At 49.0% G+C, this 10,746-nt stretch overlaps 2 long non-coding RNA genes and 7 other non-coding genes across 9 annotated transcripts; all 9 read left to right on the top strand.

Annotated features, from left to right (window-relative positions):
* Nucleotides 1-1,318: 1,318 nt before the first annotated feature.
* Nucleotides 1,319-4,142, top strand: LOC108178768 (uncharacterized). The gene is made up of 3 exons (XR_011385488.1): nucleotides 1,319-1,797; nucleotides 2,509-2,558; nucleotides 2,893-4,142. It is a non-coding gene; the product is annotated as an uncharacterized lncRNA (long non-coding RNA).
* A 142-nt stretch (nucleotides 4,143-4,284) lies between these two features.
* MIR424 (microRNA mir-424) lies at nucleotides 4,285-4,343 on the top strand. Its single transcript, NR_162639.1, has one exon. It is a non-coding gene; the product is annotated as a microRNA mir-424 (primary transcript).
* A 269-nt stretch (nucleotides 4,344-4,612) lies between these two features.
* On the top strand, nucleotides 4,613-4,676 carry MIR503 (microRNA mir-503). The gene has a single exon (NR_162668.1). It is a non-coding gene; the product is annotated as a microRNA mir-503 (primary transcript).
* A 1,153-nt stretch (nucleotides 4,677-5,829) lies between these two features.
* On the top strand, nucleotides 5,830-5,886 carry MIR12092 (microRNA mir-12092). Its single transcript, NR_162730.1, has one exon. It is a non-coding gene; the product is annotated as a microRNA mir-12092 (primary transcript).
* Nucleotides 5,887-5,897: 11 nt separating this feature from the next.
* LOC127484907 (uncharacterized) lies at nucleotides 5,898-6,600 on the top strand. Its single transcript, XR_011385487.1, has 2 exons — nucleotides 5,898-6,329; nucleotides 6,534-6,600. It is a non-coding gene; the product is annotated as an uncharacterized lncRNA (long non-coding RNA).
* Nucleotides 6,601-9,509: 2,909 nt separating this feature from the next.
* MIR542 (microRNA mir-542) lies at nucleotides 9,510-9,568 on the top strand. The gene has a single exon (NR_162681.1). It is a non-coding gene; the product is annotated as a microRNA mir-542 (primary transcript).
* A 475-nt stretch (nucleotides 9,569-10,043) lies between these two features.
* Nucleotides 10,044-10,100, top strand: MIR450A-2 (microRNA mir-450a-2). Its single transcript, NR_162647.1, has one exon. It is a non-coding gene; the product is annotated as a microRNA mir-450a-2 (primary transcript).
* A 113-nt stretch (nucleotides 10,101-10,213) lies between these two features.
* MIR450A-1 (microRNA mir-450a-1) lies at nucleotides 10,214-10,270 on the top strand. Its single transcript, NR_162646.1, has one exon. It is a non-coding gene; the product is annotated as a microRNA mir-450a-1 (primary transcript).
* Nucleotides 10,271-10,377: 107 nt separating this feature from the next.
* MIR450B (microRNA mir-450b) lies at nucleotides 10,378-10,435 on the top strand. Its single transcript, NR_162648.1, has one exon. It is a non-coding gene; the product is annotated as a microRNA mir-450b (primary transcript).
* Nucleotides 10,436-10,746: the final 311 nt, after the last annotated feature.

Here is a 10,746-nt window from a genome sequence, read left to right as displayed (position 1 = left end):
CCTGACTGCGGCTGGCGTAGCTGAATTCCGCCTGGGAAGCCTCCGGTTGCCCCCTCCCCACCTCCCGAGGCGAGCGCGCCCCCGCAGCTCCGTGGCACCTCGATACGCCTGGCTGCCCACCTGCCCCGAGGTGCGCTGGCCCCTTCTGGCCCGCAGCCAGTGGCCTGGGCTGTGGCCGCTGCGGGCCAGCGCTACCCATTGCTCTTTCTGTCCAGGACCCACCGGGTTTGAGCCCTGCTTTCTCGCAGATTTGTCCCACCCGGGACAGGGAGAGAGAAACATTTTCTTAGTGTTCAGGCCCTATTTCAAAAGTGCCTCCAATCTTTTTATTATGACATTTTGCAAATATCCAGCGAAGTTGAAAGAACAGTACAAGCGTTTGTCCACACACACACACACACACACACGCATGCAACAACTGTTAACACACATTACTTTCTCCTCCCCCCCTCCCGGGCTCCCTTCCCTGGTGGGTGGGTGTGTGTGCGCGCGCGCGCGAAAGCTAGCTGCATCATTTGAAAAATGCAGACAACGTGACATTTCACCCCTCTTCCCTTCAGCGTGCATCTTCTAGGAATAAGAATATCCTCTTATTTGCCTTCAATAGCATTTTCACACTTACGAAATAACATCATCACTAATAGCTTACTCAGTTTCCCTTCTTGAACTGCGTGCACACGTGTAAACAATAGTGCCTTCCCTCCGTGCTATGCACCCCCAAGGAGGAGGGCCAGCGCATATGGGAATGGCTTTGACCATGGCCTTGTGTGTCGGAGAGCTTAGCAGCGCAGGGGAGTCTAAGGCGTGGTGAGAGCTACAGTCACGCGGTGTGAGCCCCCCAAACTTCTCCAGGCACCGCTGCGAAGCCCAGTGCCAGAGGCTTCGCTCTACCACTTTGCGCCCACCCGGCAGCCCAAAGAACTGTAGGAGGGGCCGGTGAGCGCGATTCGCGTCCATCGAACTGGTCCCTAGGTGTACGCTGCGCTACCTTGTGCCCTTGGCATTGGCATTTTCCAACGTCCCCCTTTTTCTCCCTGACACCCCACCCCACCCCAGCCCCGCTGCCGCTATTCAGCTCTGTATAGGCTATTCTGGGCGCCCTCGTGCCCTTCTCGACCCTCCCTGGCCAAGAGCCAACGCCTTGGCGTCCAGCGCCTGCACACCCCTGCTTCCCAACTGCTCCCTCTCTTCCCCTCCCCCCTTCCGCCCCCGGGCCCCAGAGGAGCGGAGGGGAGCAGGGGGGCGGGGAGCGTGAGCACGGCGTGGCCACGCCCCCCCAGCCGGCTTTTTCTAGGGCCACTCCAGGAGGCTGGCTGCTGGCTGCCCGGCGCGCTTCCCTGGGTGCGCGCAGCTCCAGCCCCTCGCTCGGCTCCGCTCCGTCCGCTCCAACCGCTCCGCCTGCTCTGCTTCCGCCACGCTGCTCTGCGAGTTTCGGCCACTGCCAGAGCGAGAGCGCGCCCTCCTTGCCCGCGACCCCGGCTGCCGGCTCCTCGTCCTGGTTGCGCGGTGCCCGCCACCTCGCGCCCTGCAACTTCGCTGTCTCGCAAGTCCCAGCCCTCCTGCCTGCCCAGGTCCCTCTCCCTCGCTGGCTGTCGGTTGGTCTGTCTGTCTCTCCCTCTCTGCCTCCCCACCGTTCTTTTCCTCCCCCCACCCCGCCCCGGCTTGCTGGCCCGTTCGCTAGCTCTCTGACGGCAGCGAAGCAGCTTCGCAGGAAAATCCCAGAAACCTTTGCAAAAAGCTTACAATGAAATTTAAGAAGTTCTTCGATTTCGGCGCCATTTTCAAGTGGAGCCAGAGGTGACATGGGATTTTTAAAAAAGGGACTTGCTGGTTTGTGTTTTTCCCGATTGTAACGTTGCTTATGGCAAACTGAAAACAAAATCTAGTGATAATTCTGGGGGAAAAAAAGCAGTTCTGTGTCGCTTTGGGGGTTGGAAGGCAAGTTTGGGTACCAGGGTCGGGGCGAAACCGAGCTTTAAAGTGTTTAGCAAATGAGTACGACGGGGAAAATTCTTAGGAAACGGGCTGAAAAAAAAAAAAAAAAAAAACTAACATGGAAGGGCGGGGAGAGAAAACTGAGTAAGGGGTAGCGACCGACTGCCAGCCCCGCCGGGGTCGGAAGTGACTGATTTTGACCGAATCTGAGTGGACTTTTTGTGACTCTTATTTGCCAGTAGTAAAATATGTCTTGGAAAGCAATGTATGATTGATTTTGCTTTGTCTCTTCCAAATTAAAATGTCCAAGGTTGTTTAGTTTTCGCTGTGCGAAACTTGACATTGAGAAAGTTTGGATTGAATGCGTCTGGGGAAGGCACAGCGTGTGTTTGGGGTGTGGGGTACGGGGGAGGGGGAACACCTACAAAATTAAAAGACAAAACGTTGTAAAATCTGAGTAGAGGAAGAGGCGGATTCTTTGGCTCTTAAATCATTTGGCCAAACACAGCACAGTTAAGCAGGGGGTGGGGCTATGGCAACTCCAAGGTATCGATTCTTTGTCTATTGTATCAGCGAATGACTCTCTCCTGAAATGACAAGAAGCCTCTTTGTGCTTGCTTTTCGTAAGTAAATTTCGGTCTCCGGGGAAATACGTAAACTAGGGGAGTGAGGTGGCTTTTTAGGGCTGTAAGTCGTTGGGGTTATTGCAAGCCATAAATGAATTCAATTCCAGCAAGTTGACCAAATCAATCTGGAAGGCACAGTGCTGTTATTTGGATGGAACTTTTGTTTTTCTCCGTAGTCAACTAAGGAAATGTTAATGTAGAGGTGACTTTAACATCTGAGGTGACGGCTCACATGTGTGTCTGGAACAGAAAAGATTTGGGAGAAAGTTGTGGGGGTCTGAAGTACAATTTAACATTTGCTAAATATGTTCTCTTTTTTTTTCTTTTTAAGGGCAACCAACGACGTTTCCCTCCATTAATCCCAAAGCTCAATGCAAAAGTTGTTTGTAAATATCATAGCCAAAAACAAGATGGAATTTAGAGACATTTAATGCCCCCAATTTAGGGAGTGGGGTTCTTACTAATGAGGTTGTTTATCCTGACAGGAAAGTATATTGGTGTTATGAATTTTGTACTTAGCTTCATTTAAATACTGTGCACATTTTGTTAATAAATAGATCACCTAACACTCATTGTACCACTTTTACAAAAGGGATAAAAGTTTTAAAGAAACAAAACACTTACTAGACTTGTGTACTTTGAAATCTCTGTTACTTGTACGGAAATGTATTTTAACTTTCAAAACCATTGGAGTTTTGTCCTTGTTTTGTTATTTTAACCTTCAGGTTTGTGATTGAGGGCTTCAGGGTGTTTTGTTTTGTTTCTGTCTTATGCTTAATTGAATAGTTTGCTGAAATGAAAGGGGTGTGCATGTAACTTAGTGCGGATCGGTGTCCATTTTAAAAAGGAAAAGTGGTATTTAACGAGTTAATCATTAAGGGGTATGTACAGTGTCGGCCATTTCAGGACATGAAAGAGTTTCTATGCAGCTGCTTGAGACAGGAAGTGGCAATTTGACATCAAGCATTGAAACTTTTTGATTGATGTTTTGATGTATGACACGGATACGTATAAATTATTTATAAAATTTGAGTAACCAGTTTAACATGTGAACATCCAAGTATCCCATCTACACAAATTTCTCATTCTTTGGTGCGCTTAAAGTAATCCAAAGCACGGTGTGTACTATAAGCAGGAAAACACTAGCAGTGATTGAAAAGGGACATCTGATGCTCCTATAGATGAATCTATATTTTGCCAGTGTCCTGGATGTTACAATCGGCTGAGGCTACCAGAGATTGGGGTTATCTCCTTTCAGTCATCTGTAACTATTGCCAGTAAATGAGAAGTTTTTGCAAACCGGGACAATGCATGAGACTTACAATCAAGACTTTGAAGCTGGCAAGAGTGATCCAGATGTTGCCAAATGGTCTCAATTTACTTAATCTTATTATCCGTCCCCTTTCCGAAGTCAGCTTCTCTCCCACCCTAATTTCTATTTGCCGAGGCTCTGCTTTTTACTACTATACTTTTCCAAGACTCATCCTCGAGGAAAAAAAAAAATTGAGAGCCACACCCTCCAGTCCACTAGCAGATCCTGGTAGTCAAATGGCGAAGTCATTAAAAGTACATCCATTGAAGAGATGCGTCGCAGTCCCGAGTTTTGGCTTTGATTCCTCGCAGTGGGGCGGGGTGGGGCGGGGCTTGCTCCCAATCATGGAGTCTTTCTTCACCCGCAGGTACCCAGGAGCGAGACCCCCCCTTCGTTGACTCCGAGGGGATGCAGCAGCAATTCATGTTTTGAAGTGCTATGATTCATTCAAAACGTGAGGCGCTGCTATACCCCCTCGCGGGGAAAATAGAAGGCGGGAGTCCGCGGACTCGTGCTCCTGCCGCCGAGTGCCGGCTTCCCGCCGAGGCCGGCTCGGGAGCAGGTAGGTGGGCTGGGAACTCAGTCCCTCGGATCCGTCTGCTCTCTTTGCAAGGCCCTTGTCCCGGGAGGGCTGCCCTGCCCTGCGGGGCAGGGGATGGGGTGGGCCCGCGGCGGGGGGCGGAGTACGGGGGCGCGGCGTGCTCCCGGAGGGCCGCGGTGCCCGCACTCAGCCGTGCCCTAGCAGCGGGAACAGTACTGCAGTGAGCTATAGGACTTCTGGAGTATTGCTTCTGCTGCCAGGGTAAGTCTGGGATTTCTGCACGGGTTCACCCGCCAGGTAAGTCGTGGCCCGTTGCCTGCAGCGTGCGCCCGCCCTCCAGGGGAGCGGCTAGACTCCATAAAACCTCAGCCTGTCTCGGAATAATGTGTGGGTGTGACCGATGCTTTCCTTAAGCATCCCTGCCTAGGTAAAAGGGTAACGACTGACAGTCCCTTCCGGATCACTTAGAATAACAATCCCCGGGACAAAGAAGGTAGCGGGCGTTCAGCCTCCAGCAGCGATATGGGGAGGGGGGGGGGGCGGCGGGAGGGGCAAGGGCTGAAAAAGGGAGCAAGGGGAGGCGGGGAACGGGACTGCCAGTGGTCCCCAAGGCCCTGCGGTTCCTGGTAAACGGGCCCAGGTTTGCGTGGGGACAGGATTTTGGAGGTTAGGAAAGATGAAAGCGGGCCCTTCTCCCTCCCCCCCAACCCCCCGCTGGCTGTGTTGCGGGCAACCCCAGTGGGATCAGAGGAGGCTGAGGCCTTAAGGGCCTGTGCAGCACTAGGCGCTGACCGGCTCTGAGAGGAGTGAGAGGCCTGCCGGGAGAGCAGGGATCTGAGGGAGTGGCTCCAGAATGAGGCTCTGCATTTTCAGCTTTTTGTTCCCCTCCCCCAAAATCTGGTCCCAGAATCCCACCCGGGAGGCGCTGCCCCAAGGACAGCTTTGGCCCTGTAGCAGACCGTTCACAGGAACTTTTGACAGTTTCCCCGGAAAGTGCCTGCACCTGAGTTGTCCATTCAGGGTCTCGGTGACTCTCAGACTCCGGGAGCGATCGCTAATTAACTAGTGCCCAGGTGCTGCCCTGCCACACCGCCTGCCTTCACCTCTCACTGGGCTGGCCCTCTGAGACTTCGGTGCAAAAACGAGATTCCGAGTCGCCTAGGAGCTTTTGACCCTTGGCCTAGAGAAAAGGGCTAATTCTTTGCAAATCCCTGGAGAGATTCTTTTGCTCTAGGGAATGGGCAGGTAGAGGAGTATTGGCCAATAGGAAGAAGGGCACGGGATGCTTTCCAAGCTTTTGGTCATCTTAAAGGACAACCACAATACACACGCACGCACGCACCTCTTGTCTACATGAACTGGTCTTCGCGGGGACCCGGCGTGGGCCCCCAGAAGAGTTCCAGTTTGGGGAGGCCTGGAGTTCCGGGTAGTCCAGAGCCGGGAGTCAGGCTCTAGCCGCCCGAAACACCCGCTCTCCCAGACTCCCTTGCGCCTGGGCAGTGCTTGGGTCCCTTCCGGCCAGCGCGGACCCTCGGGCTCCCAGGGACACCGCGACCCAGCGGCCTTTGCTGGGAGCTGGCTTCCCTAGCCACCGGCCGCGATTCTTCAGCCTAGGAGCCCCCGCGCTGTTCCCGCCCCACCGGCTTAAGGCCCCTCTGGCCCGCAATCCCCAGGCGCGAATGGCAAACAGGTTCCCGCACCCGCTTGCCTTTGCACTTGGGGGTTGTGGGGGGAGGCACCTTAGGACTCCCTTTCTGCCTTTCACCAGCTTCGCTTCTCCCTTTCTCCCTGTCCTGCACGGTTCCCCCTCAAGCCAGAAAGAGGCCCTGTGCCATCCGGCGCTGGAAGCACCCAGCCCTCCCGGAGGACCTTGTGCGCGCGCCAACCGGCTCCTGTGGGCGCTTGCAGCATCCAGGTGAGGCGCCGGCCGGCTCGGGATCGCGAAGGGTGGAGGGCGGGAAGCTAGCGATCCTGACTTTTGGGGGCGTTGCCTTCCAGGATCCCAGCAACCCTTTGCTGGGGGAGGGGGGAGGGAGGGCAAAAGGCGCCGAGCTTGCGCTGCATGGGTGCTCTTTTCTGACTTAAAACATTCCTTGCACTTTTATTTACACGCTTGAAGTTGCTGTGAGCCTGCCTAGATTCTCCTCCAAGGACAAAAACGTGAATAAAGCAATATTTTAGCCAAACATTTCTGTGTCAATTAAGAAGATGGCAATTCGTTCCAGACTATAAATTCTCTTTCACAGCTCCCTAAGGTATTCTTTTAAATTGTTTTTCAACCTTGCGAGATGTACATCATCATGTGTGGGAGACTTGTATAAAGTCAATCAACTGATAGTCGGCTGATTAATTGACCCGATGTTACCACCTTCAACGAGGCACCTTTTCATTCTTTTCTCATTCTCCCCCCTTGCCCCCGGCACACACACAGGTGTTATTTGTTAGTGTGGAAGCTGTGTGCACGTGGCATTATATAAAGTTTATTACACACACTCAGCCCTTGAGGTAAGAAAACCTTAGTCTAGCTCTAAATAGAAAATGCAACGTTTCTGTAAGTTGTGGGACAAGATAGGTGACTGTGATAAACTAGAATTGAGAACTAGAATTAAAAACTTTCAACCCCAGGAATATTTTTGAAGGCATCTAGCATGTCCAGTTAGCAGTACTGATACCCCTCCCCCTTTCCCCCAACAAAGGAACACTACATCAACACTCTTGGCGGGGATCTGGACACAGAAGACTCCTGTTTCAAGAAAATACAACCATCTCGTAAAGGCTATAATTTATATGCATTTTTAACTCACTAGATATTGAAAACCATCAAAGGGTCCCACGATAGGGGAGTAAAAGAGAATCAATCGCTGAGTGTCATAGTATACATCCTTTAAAAATGTTATTGGAAAGTGTTTTATGATCTGTAAGTCAAAACCATCTTGCCCACTACTTCTTTCTCCTTGCTGCTCCCTAAGACCCATGCTGCTTTGTTCCAATTGGCGAGCAAACTTGTCTTTCCCGCCAAATGAGTCAGTCACCATGGGAGCGTCCATTGATTTGAACAGATGTGTGTCAATGTTACTTGGAAAACTAGATGCCAATAACCAGGGCCACAGAAAGAGGCAGTGGTTGCAACTCTGTAAAAAAAAAAATTTATGTGCGCACACAGACAAGGACAAAAGTGGAACTCCAAACAGGAAAACAGTTGGATATACTCCAGCGCTGGGAGACTGAGTGTATGCTGCTTTTGATTTCCGTTAACACAGGCAACCATCCAATTAAAAAAAAAACTAATAAGAACTCTGCAGTGCAAATTATTTTGCTGATTGCTTTTAAAAACACCATACCTTTCGTCTATCTCATCAAGGCAGATGATGGGGCAGGGGGCTGGGGTTGTTCTCCGAATCCTGGACTCTGGAGCTCAGGGCAACGCTTGGAGAAAACGTGATCCTGCAAGGTGGGAATTAATTTACAGGCGGCTCTCTTGAGAGGCTGCAAGGTGCAAATAAAATTAGCCTCCAAAAGCCGTGTTTGGAGCAAATCAGTGGAAGTTCATTAGTATTTAAAAGACGAGTCAAGGGCTATATCCAAGTTGGTATAAATTTTAGAGATTTATTTTCCCTTTGACCTGTGGTATTACTGATACTCGTAACCCTGGGACTTTATATATGCAGTTGTATTTCGAATTATGACATTACTCTTAAATGAAAACCTGGATACACCAATTGCAGAAAATGTTTATCTCCCTGCCCCTCAACACCCCAGTCATTCCCTATTAGTAAATGAACAAGGATCTTCCAGCTCCTTCATAGTATTTTACCAGTCTGCCACCTTTGCCTCATCTTCTCCCCTCCACAATTGATCTCTTTGGCAAGTTCAAAGAGACTTAAAGCATGGTGGGGATGGTAAACTGAGCCATTAGGGAGGAGCCCTGAAAGACTCCCACTTCCTGTGACTGCTCCAGCTGGGCGCACTCGCCTTCTAAGGCTGAGTTCTACAGTCTAGGCAGCTGCTGGGAGTTGGGGCCGGTGACTTCACCACTAGGATCAAGGAGCTGAGGTCATTGGTGTGGCCCGCTGAGAGTCTTGGTTTCCTTGAAGTCTGAGTCTCCCAAGGCAGCCCCTTCACCTGTTTCCCACCCCCACCCCCACCCCCACTTTTGTCCAGACCAGACTGTCAGAGGGCCTGGCCACGGAGCTGCAATCATCAGAATCCTAACGGTTCCAACATCTTGCTTTTCTATCAGGCTTTTCCAGATGCTTTCCTATTCGCTATTCGCAAACCCCTTGAAAGATAAATACAGCAAGGCAGTAAAAAAAAAAATGTAGACAAGAAAACAGGCTTCTGGAGGGGAAAGATTTGCCTGTGGCTTTCCCCAGGACCTCTTTTTGCAGACCTGTCCTGCTTCTTTATGTCATTCATTACCTGTTCACCAGGGCCAAGTACACAGGAAGGACCAGGGTAGGGAATGGAGTTGAAGGAGTATGTTTAGTTAGAGAACTTCCAGGTGGAACTGACCAGGATAAGCTTTGCCTCCATCCTGGATACTTTCTAGGTGAGGCCCAAGACGGGACTCAGGATTACTGTAAATTAGTGACTGTAAATCACCCAGCTGTGTACAAGTCGCTGTGCACAAACCAAAAAAAGCTTGATTTAAATTTAAATTCATGTAAAGCCTCTGGCCCATATTTGGTATTTTCTATAGAACCAACCAAACTAATCTTAGGAGACAAACAGAATATGCAAACGAAGGGATTCATTTAATCTAGTCACGCAGTAGAATCTTTCTGAGCCATTAGAAATAATAATTATATAAAGACTACATAGACATCTAGGAAATGCTTATGGTACCAAGTTGTAAAGCTCAGAGCTACAAAAATCACATGACCACCATGACTGAAAAGGAGGAGCAGCAACTACAGGGAATCTGCAGAACAAATAAATATGTTGCTTCAAGACGGTTGGATTCCAGCTAAAGTTTTCCTTTCTCTACTGTTGCATGTTTTCAGTTATGTTGTCAAACATAATTCTCTAAAAAGTTTTTGGGGATCACGGGGGGATAGAGACATTTAGGCTCATGGGTGCACAGGCCTCAGACATCTCGGGGATCATCATGTCACGAGATACCACTGTGCACTTGTGACAGATTGATAACTGAAAGGTCTGGGAGCCACTCGTCTCCACAGCCTTCCACGTGGATCGATTAAAAGGTCAGGAGGGTACCTTCTCACGGCACTTCGTTACCTTCCATTTCTATTTAATGAATTGAAACTTGCCTAGGGCATATGATTTGATACTCATGCTAGGATGTTAAAGAATTTATGCTCAAGCAAATAACAACTGGAAAAACACTAGCTGTCCGCATTATAGACCCAGGGTCATCTTGACTAGGTTGGGTCCACGTGTGTGGTCCAGAAAAAACAAAGTCCGTGGACAGAAAGTTCCAGAAAAAGAATACACAAAGATGCACATTCCAGTATTGTGAAGGGTGGCAGTTAGGAACGTCCCACATGACCAATAACAGGATTAGGTAAATACAATGTATGTAACAAAATGGAACAGGATCAAAACTCTCTAGGGGTTGTCTCAGAGCTGTGCGCTGTAGTAAAGTGATCAAAGAAGGATGCTAAACTATTTTTGCGATGTGTTCCTAATATGTAATATAAATGTATTGGGAACATTTTGCATTCATAGTTTTGTATCAATAATACGGACAAAAGACTAGGAAGGAGAGCGCCTGGACTCTAAAAGTGATTGTGTCTGAGCTGTAGCACTGTAGGAGATCAAAGAAAGATGCTAAACTGTTTTTGCGATGTGTTCCTAATATGCACTATAATTATATTGGGAACATTTTGCATGCATAGTTTTGTATCAATATACAGACAGAAGGATGGAGGAAATAAACCGAAAGTCTACCAGCGGTTATATGTGGTTTGCTTTTGTGATAAAAGTGCAAGGTGCAGAATTATTTTTGCAATATGTTCCTGAATATGTAATCTAAGTGTATTGGGGACATTTTGCATCCATAGTTTTGTATCGATATGTAGAGAAAAGGCTAGGAGGAAATATACCAAAACTTTAATAGTTATTCCTGGGGTTCTAAGATTATAGCGGATTGTTTTTTTCTGTATACTGTTGTGTATTTTCCAGGTAACACTTGTGTAAACAACAAAATGCATTACTTCTACAGAAATAATTAAACTTATTTTTTTAAAAGCATTTGCCCTTTTTTTTTAATCCCCCCCCAAAAGAAAGCATGAACCCATAATCTGGGGATGGAGAAGCCTTCCTACGTGGGCAGCCATGGGCCTAGAGTTCATTTCAGATGAGTCTGGGAA

This window comes from Oryctolagus cuniculus, chromosome X (assembly GCF_964237555.1).
Source record: "Oryctolagus cuniculus chromosome X, mOryCun1.1, whole genome shotgun sequence".
Classification (NCBI taxonomy): domain Eukaryota; kingdom Metazoa; phylum Chordata; class Mammalia; order Lagomorpha; family Leporidae; genus Oryctolagus; species Oryctolagus cuniculus.
This window is presented reverse-complemented; position numbering and strand designations above follow the sequence as displayed.